General features: G+C 42.5%; 1 long non-coding RNA gene across 2 annotated transcripts; it reads left to right on the top strand.

Moving 5' to 3' along the window:
• Nucleotides 1-4,556: 4,556 nt before the first annotated feature.
• On the top strand, nucleotides 4,557-8,635 carry LOC107308874. 2 transcript variants are annotated; one of them, XR_004306369.1, is made up of 5 exons: nucleotides 4,557-5,083; nucleotides 5,328-5,439; nucleotides 5,513-5,960; nucleotides 6,252-6,360; nucleotides 7,160-8,635. It is a non-coding gene; the product is annotated as an uncharacterized LOC107308874 (long non-coding RNA). The 2 variants fall into 2 exon arrangements; XR_001552961.2 differs by having other exon boundaries at nucleotides 4,557-5,439.
• The last annotated feature ends 7,878 nt before the right edge of the window (nucleotides 8,636-16,513 follow it).

The following is a 16,513-nucleotide window of genomic DNA, read 5'->3' as shown; positions in this document are numbered from 1 at the left end:
TTGGGATGGTTTAGCATCCCTTGTTGCAGATGAGACATGGAGCTGGGATTTCAGCAAACATCACCCAGAAACTATTTTTGGCCTTGCCACTGGTGATCAGGTCTAGCAACACAGCGACAGCAACAAATGTCCCTTGTTTGTTTGTGCTGGAGCAACTGTGATATCTCAGAAAGATCGAGTAACTTTACTGCAGAAACCTAATTTAATGGGATTTGCAGTGGGCTCAAGAAGTGTAAACAATTTAAATATGATTCTCTTGTATTTCTCTCTCTAGTGAAATAACAGCAGAACTGCCAGTGTGGTGCAAGATGTGAGTGGGACATTGTTTTTTCCAGGGAAATGCTTGTTTCTGCCAGGATCTGGTTCAGGGAATATTTTGCAGTTATGTGAACTCGACTCTAGGCATCCGCTGAGCAGATCTCAATGGCCAAGTGAAGCAGAATCCAGTGTTCTTTCACTGCTGCAGAAGTCATGAGTCAGACAAGCAGACCAGCTTCAACAAGCATTCAGCTCTTCAACTGCCCCGTGTCCTTCAGCTCATGGCACTGAGGCTGAGTGGGGATCACCAGGTCAGCTCAGGCCTTTAACAGAGACCTCTCTTTGACACAGATAAGCTTAGCTTCTAAAAGCAGGAATTTTAAAAACTATTGGCAAAAATTATCTGATTTGAGCTTACTAAGTTAAATTACATCTAAGGAATATTTAGGCTTGGTGAAAGTGTGCTTAACTTCATCATATGAGAATGCTGAATCCAAAATACACTAATTTCTAAGAATCACAGCAATTATACTGCCAGGTTTTATCTCTTTCTCTCAAATTTGGGGACCCTTGCTCCTTGAACAAAGAAGCTCCTTTGATGTGTATAGTCCTGTGTCAGCCAGCGCTGCTGAAGGGGAGGACAATCAATGAGCACAGCCAAGCCTGTTTGTCCGGAGTGAGCTGGTAACTAAAATGTGATCCAGGCAAAGAGAAAACAAACAAAACAACAACAACAAACAAGAAAGAAAAAGAAAAGCAAAAAAAGCACCTGTTGTGAGAGAATCCTGGGAATCAGGTGGGAGTGCTCAAAGAAGCATAGGAAAGGGTAACGGTATTTAATTCCCTTCCTCATAAAGCTTTGTGTGGCAAGTGTCCACCTTTCCCATCTCTGCCTGCTGCCCCACACTGAGGCTGTACAGTCCGTGGGAGCCTGACTCAGTGTGTGGGAGCACGGAAGTCAGAAGGAAGGTTTCCAGATGTGGTCAGTCATGAAATTCCCAGGAGCTGGTGCAGGGCGGGCTGACTGCTGGCACGTTACTGACACAGGTAATCGCAGCTTTTAGAGGAAGGCCTCTTCCCTAACTGCAAATTTTGGAGAGGAAGGAGATATCCAGAGACCTGTTGTTTGAATTCTGGATAGCGCCTCCGCTCTTGGTCTTGCAAGCAGTGAAAGGGCACTGAGGCTAATGGTGCTCCTTATATTCTCCCTTAATGGCATGGGAAAAAAACGTTCTAAGCTTCATGTGCCAAGATGGATGACATTAATTTTCTGATCCCGACTGCAGCAGATTCCCTCGGGAGAGGTGGCATGGCATCTGACTCATCTCTGGTGGGGAGTGCTGCTAAGTGACCACAAGTTAAATAAACTCAAATTCCACAGTCATGACCGAGGGATAACGAAGAAAGTTCCCTGCAAGTAGTTCCTGCAGGTGTTCGACATCTGGAGCTCCCTCAGCTCCCAGGACCTGCTCAAAACAGAGTAAATCATTGTGTTTGGGGATAAAACAAGAAATTCGAAGATCTTTATGATGAACAAGCACTGTTTGTAGATGCTGGCTGCTATCATTCCCCTGACAAAAGCATTTCCTTTCAGAGTTACAACAAAGTCTTTGGTTCTTCACGAGCTGAAAAAGTTACCTGGTCAGAACAGCCCACATAAAACACTCAAATAAATTCCCAGGCATGTAAGTCATTTGTTTTATCGTGTCAGAAAAACAGAGTTTACGTATAAAGCCACATAACCCCATAAAGATAACTTAAGCTGAAATCCAGCAAAGCTTCTTATTTTTAGTAGTTGCAGATCAGAAGTGGACATTTTACAAAGAAACCTACAAAAGTTGGTTGTGTGTTCTGGTAGTAATTACCTCCCACAAATATGACTCACTTCTGCAGCTTAAATGCAATGCTTCAGCGTCCCAAAATCAACAGTTTTATAAATAAATCTCTGAATCACAGACCAAATGCCCGAAGCGTTCAAATATTTCTTACTGCTCTGGGAAGCAGTTTTTATTTCGGGCTTTAACTCGGTAACAGTGAGCAGCACTGATACTGAGGGCAGGAAGCACACGCTGCAGCCAGGCTGTGCAGGCCGCGCTGCTGAGGCCGTGCAGCCTTACCTAATATAGAAGTGACTGGGGGGGGGGAAGAAAAGGTAAAGAAAAGGAGGATTAATCTTACCTGTAGAGCTTTATGCAAAGACAAATCAATACATAAAGGACCAAAAAACCCCAACAACACGATTTTGTCTTAAATCCTTATGGGGTTCATCTCATTTAGCAACATGTTATGCTCGGATTTTCCTCACTCAGGAAAAAAAGGTCGCTCTCCTCAGTGATAGTGCGCTGTCAGCACAGCTTTCCTGACTCACTGTGGCCTAAATAATCAGATCTGATCAGCTCCCAGAGCAGAAATGTCCACGTGTGTGCACGTGGAACGAGTCCCGATTTTACACACTGATGTGCAAAACAAAAGCACATGGAAGGAATGCAGATATGCAGATGGAACTTACAGACCTTCTGTCTTTATTTCATTACAGGCTGCCAGTTAAAATCATTTCTGGATCTGGAATTGCTGGTGAAAAGTTATATATGGCATGTGACAGCCCAGAACATGCAGTCCTCTTTATTTATATTTAATTAGAGGGGGGAAAAAAAGGAAGAGAAAAGGGAAGGGGAACAAGAACAGAAGGCTGAAGAAATAGGAGCTGAAAATAAATAAATAAATAAATAAATAAATAAAAAGAAAGGAGGAGAAGAGCAGGGACATATATCATTCTCCAGCAATTAATCACAGATTAGTAAAAACTTCAAGAGCAGAACCTGTAGCCCTATCTTGGTTTCTAAGTCTCAGTGTGATCTACAGAACAGCCCACTTAGGACAAAACACGTTCACCTCCTGGCTGACTCATCCTCAGATAAGGCACATCACTACAGACATTGGGAAGCTCCACTTTTGGTGACTGTGCACTGTACAGTTGAACTGACTGCATGAAGAAACGACAGTGATGCCCTGTGAGCTGCAGACCCTGTTCACATTGCTGGCTTCACAAGCCTACAAGCCCCAGTGCAGTGTGCAGGCACACGCTATCTCACACTATTTGGATTGATGCAACTCCCTCAAAATAAAATAAAATAAAATAAAATAAAATAAAATAAAATAGAATATAAACTTAATAAAACAAAGCAACCAAGTTCTCATGATTTTCCTAATTCTGAGTTGTACATTATTATTTTATGTAAAGGAGCAGTTCCAAGAAGATATTAATGAGGATAAGACGGCATCATCAGCATAGCATGTCTTTTCAGGATCAGAAAGAGTGAGATAAGAAATAGAAATGAGCTGGAACTTACCGGTAGTAAGGGTGAGATTAGGATCTTTGGGCAACAAGGAAGAAGAGGAAACAATGGAGGAAGGAGATGAACACCAGTGCAGTGATTGATGGCAGGATCACTGTAGCCCACCAGACAGTGTGATCCTGTATATGACAAAAATGATGACAGGGACAGTAAAGTGTTAGCAAAGCAAAGGGAGAATTAGGGCTTTTCTACAAGGCCCTGTGAGCCTCACCTGAAATCCTGTAGTCAACTGTGTCTGTCACACTGTCGCATTCAGACAAAGTCAAATTGGGATAGGTGCAGAGGAAGGCTGCGATGTTAAGCAGTTTATGTTATGAGTGAGCTGCTTTATGAGATTAAGGGCCTGCTAAATAAAGCCAGTCTTCTATCCTACAGTATGTCCGAAGCCATGGGGGTACTCTCATAGCCTATGAATGCTCCCCATTTACTACCAAGTCCCACTTCCAATGGGAAACAGTTTTTTTCTTAGATAGCCCTGGGAGAGACCATGTGCCCTCTCCTGCACGATGGCTCTAAGAGGTGGCAGCAAAAAGTGCATCAAGTAGAATTACCCCAAGCCTTAGCTCATCAGGAAGAAAGGAAGCTCAGATTCAGCCTTCCCTGCTGCTCCTGATGATTTCTGCTGCTCTCCCTTTGCTAGTGATGATGACACATCACTAAATGTCATGTTTCTCATTGGGGACTGTGAGTTCCTGCACAGGTTGTGCCCCGGGCAGAGCTGCGGCGCAGCACCCTGTGCCCTCACCCGCTCTCACCTCCCTGCAAGGAGGCCAGCGTAATTGGGTTCCTATTTTTGCTCTTGGTACAGAATGCCTGAAAAGGAAAGAAATCTCTTCCAGGAGAAAACAGGTTTGAAAGAGAAGAAATGTGCCCTGAGCCTACTGAGCTCAGTGACTATGGTGATATACACTCTGTACATGTTTAGACACTTAAAGGAGGTGCTCCAAGTCTTCCTGGTGTACCTGTGCTCTGTATGGACACTAGTTTCCCAGAGCCCTCTGCATGGAATCCCTGCAGTGCAGAGCTTCAGACAGAAGCGTGCTGTACCAGCGCCGTCTGTGATGAGTGAGGCAGAGACGTACCCGAGTGAGGCATGGGGCGGGTAGGCGCCAGGAGCGGGACATCCAACCAGCAAAGAAAATGGAGCCTGATTAATGCATCCGCCACACAGAAAAAAACGGGCAGGGGCTGTCCTTTGTTCCTCTATTTGTGACTTTGCAATGTGGATTTGATTACAGCGCTCTGAACTCAGCAGATTTCCTCCCCGCGCGCAGTGGAAAACATTGATGTCCTATTTACAAAGAATTTCTGGGAAGCCTGTTGCACATACATATCAACAACTGCTTGCTTGGATGGTTTTTATTTAATAGTGTTTTGAAAAGCATATGGAGAAGATTTCTACTGTGGTACATTTAACTCAGAAATGTGTTGTGCCTGGAGGAAGGAGCTTTTAGGAGTTACGGTACTTTGTATCTGTGAAGTGTGCTGCTGGAGGGATGTGCGTTCGGGCTCTTGTTTTATTGTAATCTCTGGAGCCTGTGGCTGGCTTGTACCTTGATGGAGATCTCGGTTTGTACGCAGGCAGGGCTCAGTGCAAGTTCTATTTAGTAGAAGTTTTGCTCAAGGCTTTGAGTTTTATAACATTTTTTTATGACATTTGCTCTTTGGAACAATATCTGCAGTACGTTCGTTTTCCTTTACTCCAAGCTCCAGCAATCACCCTAAAAAGGCATTACATAATGCACCACATCTGGCCTTGGAAAGGACAGTCTGTATTTGGGTCATGATCATTACTTTAATGGAGGTGCAGCGAGGAGATTCGAAGGTAGGTAATGTCCCCCACGTCTGGAAATGTCCTTTTATGGTATTTGTTTTAACTAACGCTTATTTATTTCCAGGTCACAGGAGAAGCCTTTCAGAGCTGGTGCGCAGGAGCAATACAGAGTACAAGCAAATTGTCTGCAGTCTGTAGGAACCCAACATATCCTGCATGAGCAGGAATTGCAGCCATCGGACCCCACCACGTTTGGCTGCTCTTGAGTTCCTGGTGATTTTCTCCATTGCAACTAATTTCTGAATTTGTTAGCATGCAGCAGGAAGCCTGAAGGCACAAAAGCAAGCCAATGTTATTTGGACAGTCTTTTTAATTTCAAAGTAACCCTGTATCTGGTGCAATTCGCTTTAAATAGTACATCCTCATATTATTGTTTTGAAAGGTTCCTTAAAAAATTGTGAGGGACTTTTCTGTTTCCTTACTGAAATTTACAGCGGTCTTTTCAGCAAGGAAGAAACAAACCAGGGTGCCACATCTGAACGTCTTTGCACAGACAACTAACCAAAATAAAGGTAAATGGACACGTTAAGTCTTTCCAGCAGTCAGACCCAACTAACCATAAAAGCCATATAAAGCCAATTTTACTCTCCAAAGCAGAGAGCAAACCAGAGTAGTGTGACTGTTTGTTAACTTATCTCAATTTCAGCAAGTTGCAAACATGTAAAGTAGAGATTCCTCAGTCAGCTCCCTGATTTTAGAGTGCAAGGCAAACCCTCCCCAACATTTCAATCAGATCTCACAGTTACTTGAAAGTGCAGCCTGTGTTATTTGTAACCAAAGTGTTTCTGTTGTTTCTCTTTCAGGAAATTCATGCTTGAAATCTCTGTAGGCTAAAAAAGGCAGACTGGGCCTGGTTAGGATGCTGAGTTCCCAGTGCAGGCTGAAGAATGCAATGCCTTCACAACACAGCAGGTAAATATGCAGGGTAAATGTATACACGCACTATGTGTACAGCAGCATATCTGGGAAACAAGAGGGGGAACTGAAAGAGAAAAGTGTGGGAAGTGAGAAGAAGAGGAAAGGAGACTAGAATAAGCACGAACAACCTGAGTCAACATTAACAAGAAAAGACTCCCTGAAGGGAAGAGGTCCCTTTCTCATGACTTCTCTGTTTATTGATTCAAATGGAAGAAGATAGATACCACATTGTGAACCTGTCTTCTAATTAGAAAACGAGCTAAAAGATACAATTAAAACATCTGATTTTAAGAGTGCATGAAAAGCAACCTTACTGTTTTGACTACGACCTGTTTAGTCTGCTTTGAGCTTTTTAGAAGCTCAATATCAGAGGTTATGGAACAGATGGAAGAAATCATGCCAGCACATTTTTTCCCCTTAACCCAAATAATAGGATGTGCAGTAGGTAGATAAACATGAGCAGTAGAATAAAACCTTTATTTAGCTGTTAGAACACAAAAGCACTATGGCCTTTGTGATTTTCAGTTACTGAAATCCAGTATTACATCTTTAACCGGCAAGCAAACAGAAATTTGCAGAAATACGTTAAAAAGCCCTACTTCACATTCTTTAATTGCTTATATCTTATATGGGAGGGATGATTTCAATGTATGGCAAACCAGTTGAATGTTCAGTGTCTTTGCAGCAGTCTAACTTCATCAAATGACTCTGTTAGGTTGTCCATCAGGCAGTAGCTTTTCTCATTTGTAACCTGCTGGTTTGTGAACCTATCTATCTCCAAACACTCATACAGGAACAGTGCCAGCAATGACGGCCCTACAGAGCAGCCCACAAGGGCAAACAACCACAGTTACTCTTCTTGTGTGGAAAGAAGATTGCCACTTCTGCAAATACCATTTAAGGCCATTAAACAGTAACAGCATGGAATCTACACCTTTTTTTATCAGAAGATTATAGCGATGACAGCAAAAGGAGGATGCTTCCCACATAAGAGCAAAAGGAGGATGTGTGCCCAAGTGGGAGCAGAGGGGATTTTTGGTACGGTGAAGCTCTGAAGAAGACTCAGAACCAGGGTCTCTGTGACAGCCCCACTGGGTGTCATATACTGAACTCAGAGCTGATGGAGAATGGAGTTAAGACATGGAGAAATATACAGATAACGATTGGTCTCCACTGGCAGAGTTCCAAAAATATCATCATCTTTATGCATCATAGATATCTTTATAGATATGGTTAAAAACTCCAGTACCCAAAGAGCATTCGGTAGTGCCTGCTGGAAAAACACCTAGGAAGGAGGCGGTGAGTCAGCCCGATTTGTGTTTTTACAGTGATGTTAAAGACCAAGTTCATTTATAAGAGGGAGAAGTCTGCACCTCCGAAATCTTGTCTATATTAGGGAATTTTACTCATAAAACAGGGAAGCAAAATAACTTGACACATTCCATCGGCTAAGCCCCACTAAAGTTAAAATTGCTGGGAGGTTAAATATGCACATATTTCTGCTGCCTTGCAGCATTTTTGCTGGTGGATCAATCAAGTGTTCCTCAGCAGGCTAATTCTGTCCCTGCTTTGGAGCATGCTCAGAGTTGCCAAATTTTAAGCAAGATGTTCAAAGCTTCTCTATACGATCACATTGATGTCTTTTTGCTTAGTTGCTTTACTGACATTGATGAACCATTTCCCAGATTTGTCCCTCGTCCTCTCCCCCCCGAAAAAAATCAGATTGCAAGAGATATTCAAAGAAGGAATCATCTGCCTAAACAGTTAAAACTTAAAACAACCACCAGCTGAAATTATAGCCAACTAAAAGCTGCCTCTTGTAATGGAAATATCAGACATCCTTAATTGTAGGTCAGCACCAGTTCTGCCTACAACAGAATGCGTTTATTTTCATCCATAGAAATGAATGGAGATTAGGGGAAAGAAAAAAAATCCACCTCTTAAATCCAAAATCCAGGCTGCTCTTCCCTGCCGGGCCAGCAAGCAGCTACAGAATTCCCACCCCACTTGTTTGCTGTGGTTACACAGCCCTGTGTTATTTCCACTATCTCACATACAGAGCCAAAAGAACTTGGAAGATGAAAAGACTTGTGCTTTCAAATATTTTCCTTTTAAAAGCAGAAAACTAAGTGTAATTCTATTAATGCATTCTTATTTTGGAGGGACCGCTGAAGTCAGGAAATACCAAGTCAGTGCTCTGTTCTATTCGTTGTGCAGATGTACCACTTTCTATTCCTCTTTTCCTTGTTAAATATAAGCTGTTGTGTCATATTTTTATTATGGCGTGTGCAGTACGACGGGTTCTGCAGCAGCGCTGGAATCACCACCCGGGGAGATGAGTTAGAACTGGAAAGGACGGGAGGAAAATGAAGTGTAAAAAATGGCTGAAAACGAGGCAGATTGGGACAGAGCGGAGCTGGTGCTCGGCTGCACCTTCTCTCCAACAGAGTCAGGGCACGGCTCGTTTCCAGAGAATCTTCTGGAGTCTCTCAGTGCTGTCACTGCAGGTGGTGGGGGCTTTTTTTTAATCTTTATTTTTCTTATTTTTTTGGTTTTTGGGTTGTTTTATTTCCTAACCATATAGCGAAGATTCTTGCTCAGAAATCCTGAGGATGATTACCACTTAAAATAGTGCTCTTGTACCTGCGCTTCACGGTGTTGAAACACTTCATTCTTGGCCACTTAGGTAGATAAATGAAAGATATTCAAAGTGTTAGAGGAACAAAGCAAAGCAAAGCGAACCGAGGGCTCTCGAGGCGCTGACGCTGACTGCAGCCTGACCTTTCCTCCCCGGCAGAACGCCGTCCTGCCCCGAGGCTCTTCCTGATGGAGCAGCATCCCTATCCATCGCCTGGTGCTCTGCAAGGGTTTCCAATCGGATCTGGGGGCTTTGTTCTGCTCGATAGCGCTGTAATGGGTCATTTCCCCGACCTACGCCGCGTGTGTAACGGAGGGGTCACGGAGTCTCCCACATTAAATCGCTGAGAGTAGGAATGGGACTCAAGAAGGCAGCTACAGTGTTGCCATTGAAGCCTGTTCTTAGCCAGAGCTTCGCCAGCAGAGCTCATTCGCTGGACTTCTTCCCAAGAGCGCGTTTTGATTCTCTTGTCCGCTTTTTGTTGCGAGTCTCTGTCTCTTTACGAGCAGCTCTGCAGGCTGTGCCCGGACATCGCCTCCCAGCACCCCTCCTTCCACCCTGCTCCGCACAGAACTGCCTGCACTGAGCTTTGGGGACAGATTCCTTTCAGCTCTGTCCCTCCAAGAAACATTTTGCTTTCTAGTGCCCTGAGATGAATGAACTACAGACGGATTACTCCCACTAAGTTGCACTGAAACACTCTCGTAATGATACAAAATACTACAAAATACCAAATGCACTGAAAGAAACCAGCCAGATGTCATGTACACCAACTGAAGCATGGAGAAATGGAGGCTGCTTGCCAGTGGCTGGGTCTGCAAGAGGCACAGTGCTGATGCTGGCAAGTTTCTTAGTAATGCCTACTACATACAGCTCTGGGTAGATTTGGTAGTGGATAACAGGTCACCCCAAAATTCCTTCTCCAGTAGGGATCCTCTAGATGGAATTGATAGGAGTGAAGCTGCATATGGGCACAAGGACAGTTTTCAGGTACCATGAATCACGGGTCTCTCCTTTCATTTTTTCTGGATATTAAAAAAAATAAATAAAAAATAAAAAATAAAAGCACTCCAGCCCTCTTGCTTCCCTCCTTAACTTCCTCACCTCTTTGGCTGCAGTTAAGACTCCCAGGGGAGAACTTGTATTCACTTTAATGTCGACTTGACTCAGCAAAATGTACTGAGGCTCTGGCCAAACACTTCCCGAGTCCATTTCAGAGGTCTGTCAGGGAACAGCCTCCTCCTTAGGTGCCCCTGCAGATTTCTGCTCCAGAATCAGATGGGTAACAGCACCATTGGGTGAGCAGGGAACGCTCCCAGAGGTGGGTGAGCTGCTCGCACGCAGAGCGGCTGACAGCCTGCTGCACGTCTGCTGCTCAGCAAAGACACGGCTGCAGCCTGACAGAGCAGCACTGAAAATTTCATAATGGAAAATGATAACAAGGAGATTGCCTTCAGCCTTGGGGAATGTGATCTAATCCCAAACGGGGGAGGCATGCAGACAAACCTGACACTCTTCTGCACGAACTTTAACCCTTAAGATATTAATACACATTTTAACAGATCTTAAGCTTTGTGGGTTATTATATTTCATGTTTAATTATTTTATTATTAACTTGCTACTCATTATTTTGAGCATAACGCTAAGCCAGTAATTTCTTAAACTCTTTGGCTTTATTCAGACAGGAGGGTTACACTCACTTAGCATCTAACACAGGAGTTCAGCTTTCAGCTGATAGTACTTCGCATCTTGCTTCAGTATGTCCTGATTAAATATGGCAAGTTGAAATATTCCTTCTAATACTGGAAGGATGTTTTTCTTATAAAAGGATCTCAGGTGACCAGGTAACAGAAGAGAGGTCTCTTGCAGTGAAATGAATACTAATTCAGAAATTGAAGAGTACTGTTTCTAAATGGGAAAGATGCAGAAATGATCGCAGCGTATCACCCTGAAACATATATTTTCAGGCTCCAGATCAACGTCCAGGTACTAATTAATCCCTATGTTTTCTTTTTGAGCTCATATCTACAGCTATGGGAGGAAGTGCTCTATGTGGTCTGGCCACGCTGTCCAAGGAGCACCGGATCCCCTCAGGGAAGCACGACCCTTCCCATGACTTCTTCCACAGTGGATCTCTGTAGTGAAACTGCACATTTACCTTTCAGACACCATCCAGGAAAATACAGGGGAAGCCATATGGCTCAAGGAGACATCTCCTATAATTAGATATCACTTAACACAGTACCTAATTGTACGGATGCAGAGCCTACATCTGTTGGAACTGGGCGTACCATGAAATGTCAAATGCAGATTTAGACACGAGTAGGACTGCAAAAGGGAAATTAAGCATCTCTGACATTCTTTTAATTGAGAGAGAAAGAACTTTCTGATGAGTTTGTGAACATTCTGATGGAGAAGAGCAAAAGGTCTGAAGAAATCTGAATCTTTTCCCAGCAGGAAGGTGGAATAAAAAGTACTTGGAGTACTTGTTACCTATCTCCCCATATCACTCCCCCACAGAGAAACAGAGATTTCTACTCCTAGCTGATAAATATATTTTTAGTAGATGCCGTTGGAACAAGGAAGTCCAAATGAATCCTCACATACTTTTCTTGGTGAAGGAATTTCCCATGCTGTGATCTTGGCTAGTCTCTCAAAGCATTTGGGAAGCCACCTCTGACGAATTAGAAGTGCCTGACATGATGCATGACATTCTATACCCTGTATATCAGTTAAGTAAAAAATTAAGTCAAATGTCTACCTGAAGCTGTCTGCCATGGAAATCCTTTGTTGTCTTCATAGAAGGGATTTGCATAAGCTGCATGGCTTGGATTTAGGAACTATTTTGAATAAAGAGGAAAGAAAAACTAATAAATCACCGAGTACACATCTCCTCAAAGCACAGAATGAGGTGGGGTAATGTTATCATGATTACGGGATTGGAACTAAAACTCTGACTGAAAAGAGAATCATTAATATTTCCTTCCTGTGAATCTGTCATCCATGCTGGGTATAGCTGTAGCAGCTGAGAATAACATTGGTTGTACAACTGGACTTTGTAACCTCTTCAGTCCCTTTAAATAAATGGGAGAAAGACCGAGCCCTCAGCTGCTGGTCCAGCACGTTACTTCTTAGCTGAGCCGCTGCTGCTTGCAGTTTGCTGACACACCGGGATCTGACAGCAGCCACGGCAGCAGCGATCTCCTGGGGAGGGACGAGAGGGACAGCCACAGGCACAACCAAGGGATCAGGAATCTAGGCCAGGCCCCTGACTTTGTGATCTTCCTAATCTTTAAAAATAGCTTTATGCATGTGTGTGTATGCAAGCGTATGCTATGTAATGACAGATATACGCTAAAAACGTTACCTGAAATTGCTCTGCATATTATTTAATGCCCTGAAATGCAGAAAAAAGACAGTGCAGGAAAGGCATGCTGAGCTCTTGTATGGTAGGACATGGGAAATAGCAGTGAGCAGCAAGAAAAAGAATGCACAGCAGAACTTACATAATGTACCCTTTTCAGTTCAGCTATGAGTTTTGCTCTGGCACATCTGATGATCCCTGGCCAGCTGGGTACCATTTAGTGTTTTCTTCTACTCATGAAGAACGGCCCGTTTGTGGAATTTGGCACTTCAGTCTGGGTTGTCACAGCAATGGACAGGTCTGCATGGTTATTTTATTCTCCAGTCTTGCCCAAGTCAGCAGAGCAGGTAATCTATAACTCTACCACGGGAAAGTGACTGTGAAAACAGCACCAAAAACGTTTGTTTAGGATTCATATCAGTGTGCATCTTTTTGAGAAGAATGGAGACCCGAGCAATGTTTGTGTCCTTAAAATGCATTTTCAGAGGCTGTAAAACTAATGAAGTGCATCTCCATTAAAGAGAAAATGTGGCTGATTCTGATTGACTCAGACTGAGACTATGTTGTAGTTAAAATGCCTTGGAACAAACTCTGAAAAACAGTTGCCTATAAGTTGTTTTTTCACACCAGATGAATTAACAGCAGTCGCAAACGTTTCTCAGCCATTCTGGAAATAACGTTTAAGCAACTGAAAGTGTGAAGACTAATATGTCAGAGACCCTAAAAACGCCATTTGGGAGCAGAGCAGTCCTTACAAAACAATCATCAACGACAGATAAAACAGTTTAGGGTTAAACACGTAAGAATAGAAGTCCTGCATTCAAGGTGAAGAGTGCTATTGTAGTGAAGAGCTTTTTTATTTTGCCAATTAATCTTGCTTGTAAAATCAGCAATTAATCCCACGGAATTCTTGTCATTATTCAGAATAAATGGCACAGCACTGAAGTAGTGTTATTAATAACAACCAAGCAAAGCTTTTCCAGCCTCCTCGTCAAGATGCTACGATGATGAATCCAAAATACAAGCACATCTGGCTGCAGGAACAAACATCAAGTTTTTAATTATCCATCTTTGTGGGAAGAGGTTTTCACAGTTAGCCTCTCTTTGCAAAGAATGTCCAAATGTTTCATAAAGACTTGAATGGATTGCAAATATTAAAAACAAGAACATTTTCAAAGGCATAACAAACGCTTTTGTTGCCTCTGGTGTTGTGTGATACAGGATATGAGGTAAAAATCCACAGATACATGGCCTTATCGGGGAACAGTGTTTAAAGATACCATGCAAAAATGACACTAATTGCAAGCAAGGCAACAAATTGCAAATTTGAGAGTAAAATGAGATTAAAAGTTAGAGCTAACTTCATTATACAGATAGATGAAGTCATCTCCATAAACCTCACTAATGTCATGACAGGAAAACCCATCACACTGACTGGACTGAAGTCAAGAACAGGAGAACCAATGTGAGGTGCCTATAAGGTGTGCAAATGTAGGTGCCTCATGCCCTACTGACAAGATCCCTACCAGCTCCAAAGGCAGACTGAAGTGAATGCAGATGGCTTTAAATAAGGCTGTCCTGAGTGTGTCTATCTTCCTCCAGCTCCTCTGTGATCCTAGTTACATACTTTTTAGTTAAATTCTCCATGCATGTGAACACATACTTCTGGTCACCCCCGCACCTTCCTAGCTCTTCACCTGACCTAACCTGCAGAGCACCTGCAGAGATCCAAGCCAGGCTGTTCTCTACCTGTCTGCACCTGGTCCGAGGCATGCAGAAGATGCCTTGGAAATGCTGGGTGTAATTCATCTTTCATCTGGAAGCACAGCAGTCACTGAGTTCCCCCAGGATATTAAAACTCGAGGTTCGATTCTATCCTCTCATCAAAGACAGGTGAATCATCAGCACTCATAAGCTGATTCACCTCCCTAAAGACAATGAATGCTATTTGTTTTCTATATCATAATTGAAAATAGTCACTGAACTGGAGAAAGATTATTTTATAGCCTAGTGGCCATAACATTCATCTAAGGGGCGAGAGGAGCAGAGGGTATTCCATAATACTGCTCTTGAGATGGCTCAGTCCTTGTCCTTCCTGACCTTACCCTGTCAGACCACACTGATATGTGAGTATCAGAGCTCTTCAGAATACCTCAGGCCCAGTGATGAAGGGGCATTTCCATTCAAACCTTCCCAATAAGAAGAAGCTTGATGAAGGGAATTTTCAAGCCACTGTGGTCTTGGAAACCACAGGACCAACTCTGGGTGCTCTGATCGAAGCTTTTAATAATTGGGTTAAAAAAACGTTTTCAATTTGATCCCACATAAAATCTTTTATCTTTTTATTTCCATGAGGGAAAAAGAAACATAATTATTTGGATGGATCTGAACTACTTTTTCAGTGTTTGATTTTGCAACCAAAAAATTCCTGATATGCATAATACATGAGAACTATAATTGCTTTCCAACTCCTTATCAGCACGTGATCATCCTCGCACTGAGTCGCTACTCCCAGCTCCAGTAAACTAACCTCCAATACATTTACACCAGGTTTTACACAGCTCTAAAGTGCCCAAAATATGATCTGTGCATTTTACTTTCCATTCTAATTCTGTCCATTGTAACATCATGTGTTTGTATGTACCAGACTGACCCTTGCCTTGCCAAATATGAGAATCGGACTGATTCAGCTGAGCTCAGCAATGATTCAGCTCATACTTCAGAAAGAAACTACTGCAGTATCTGCATTTCTTCTTACAGTATTGAATGACAGTTTGTTGAGAGCTTGTGAGCAAAATCAGATTTCTACTTATATTTATTTGCTTGATCTAGTAGACTTATATATATTCTTTTGTTTGTTTGTTTGCTTTATGTTAATTCTGTATATTCAGAATACATGTTGCAAGCTCCAGAACCATTACAGCTCCAAAACAACAGCTTTCCTGCATGTATTGGCAAACAATCCCTGCAAAAGTACTGCACGCTTTGCAGCGAGAAAAAACTACAAACAAGACACAACAGATGAATGGCATCCAACATTACAGTGCATTAAAATGTGCAGATATACATAAGTAAGAAGAGCATGCACTAATATAATTAAGAAATGGTTTTTTAACTTGCAATTTAATGAGCAGAGTGAGCCAGCTGTACGGATAGCAAAAAGAAGATAAATCCACACGAGAGCCGAACGAGCAGTCAAACAAACCTGTGAGGCAGCAAACTGCACGAGGGGTGGGGAGCAGAACTGAATCACAAACAGAGTATGTTACAGAAGGAAATAAACGTGAACCATATGGAAGAATATTCACAACACATTAGTGTTTAATTAGATAATATAATGGATAAGGACGCTTCTGCTGCGTCATCATAAACAAAGATGAATGGAAAATGTGCTACTAATAAAAGTGGGTAATGCAACTGCACTACGACTGTAATTGGATCAGTCACAAATCTGAAAGAAAAATAATATTTTGATACAATATTTTGCTACTGCATCGTGTGGTAGAAAAGGAAGCTCAGAAGCAGACGTTCTCATCTGAGGTTCCAGGTACTTCAAAGGCAAACAAAAAGAATCACCACAACTGCTTGCAATCTAACACTTGTACCCAAATTGGCATCTCCGATTCATTGTGAATACACACGAGGCACCTTTTGGATAAGAAGTATGGAAGGGCCCTTCCAAATTTCTTCCTCTTCTAAGCTGTTCTTTAACTGCATGAAGGCTCTAAAAGAGAGATAACATCTGAGGTTAATATTAGCATAGGAAAATGAACCCGGAGGCCCTAGATTTGTTTTTGCGCATTTACTTTATACAGCATACCAGCCTGACATAGGTAACATCACAGGTTAATTGCTTTTGAGAGAATAACAGTAGGCAACAAATTGAGCAAAAGGAGAGTGAGAGAAACAAAATGGTTTTGAAGGCCTTTGTGATCTTCACAAACACTTCTGAACAAGGATGATTGCCTTGTTCAGCCGCATGCATGCAAGTCATTATAGCTATATATAGCTGCATAGGCACGGATGTTTGGTGGCAGCTCACATCCTTACGTCTCTCAACCAGGATCAGTCTTTTCAAGTTGTGCAAGACAAGATGATTTATTAGCAGTCATAGCTTCAAGCTTCGAATGAATAAATAAAATATG

The sequence above is a fragment of the Coturnix japonica genome, chromosome 2 (assembly GCF_001577835.2).
Source record: "Coturnix japonica isolate 7356 chromosome 2, Coturnix japonica 2.1, whole genome shotgun sequence".
Taxonomy (NCBI): domain Eukaryota; kingdom Metazoa; phylum Chordata; class Aves; order Galliformes; family Phasianidae; genus Coturnix; species Coturnix japonica.
Note: the sequence above shows the minus strand (reverse complement) of the source record. Positions and strands in the feature narration are given on the sequence as shown.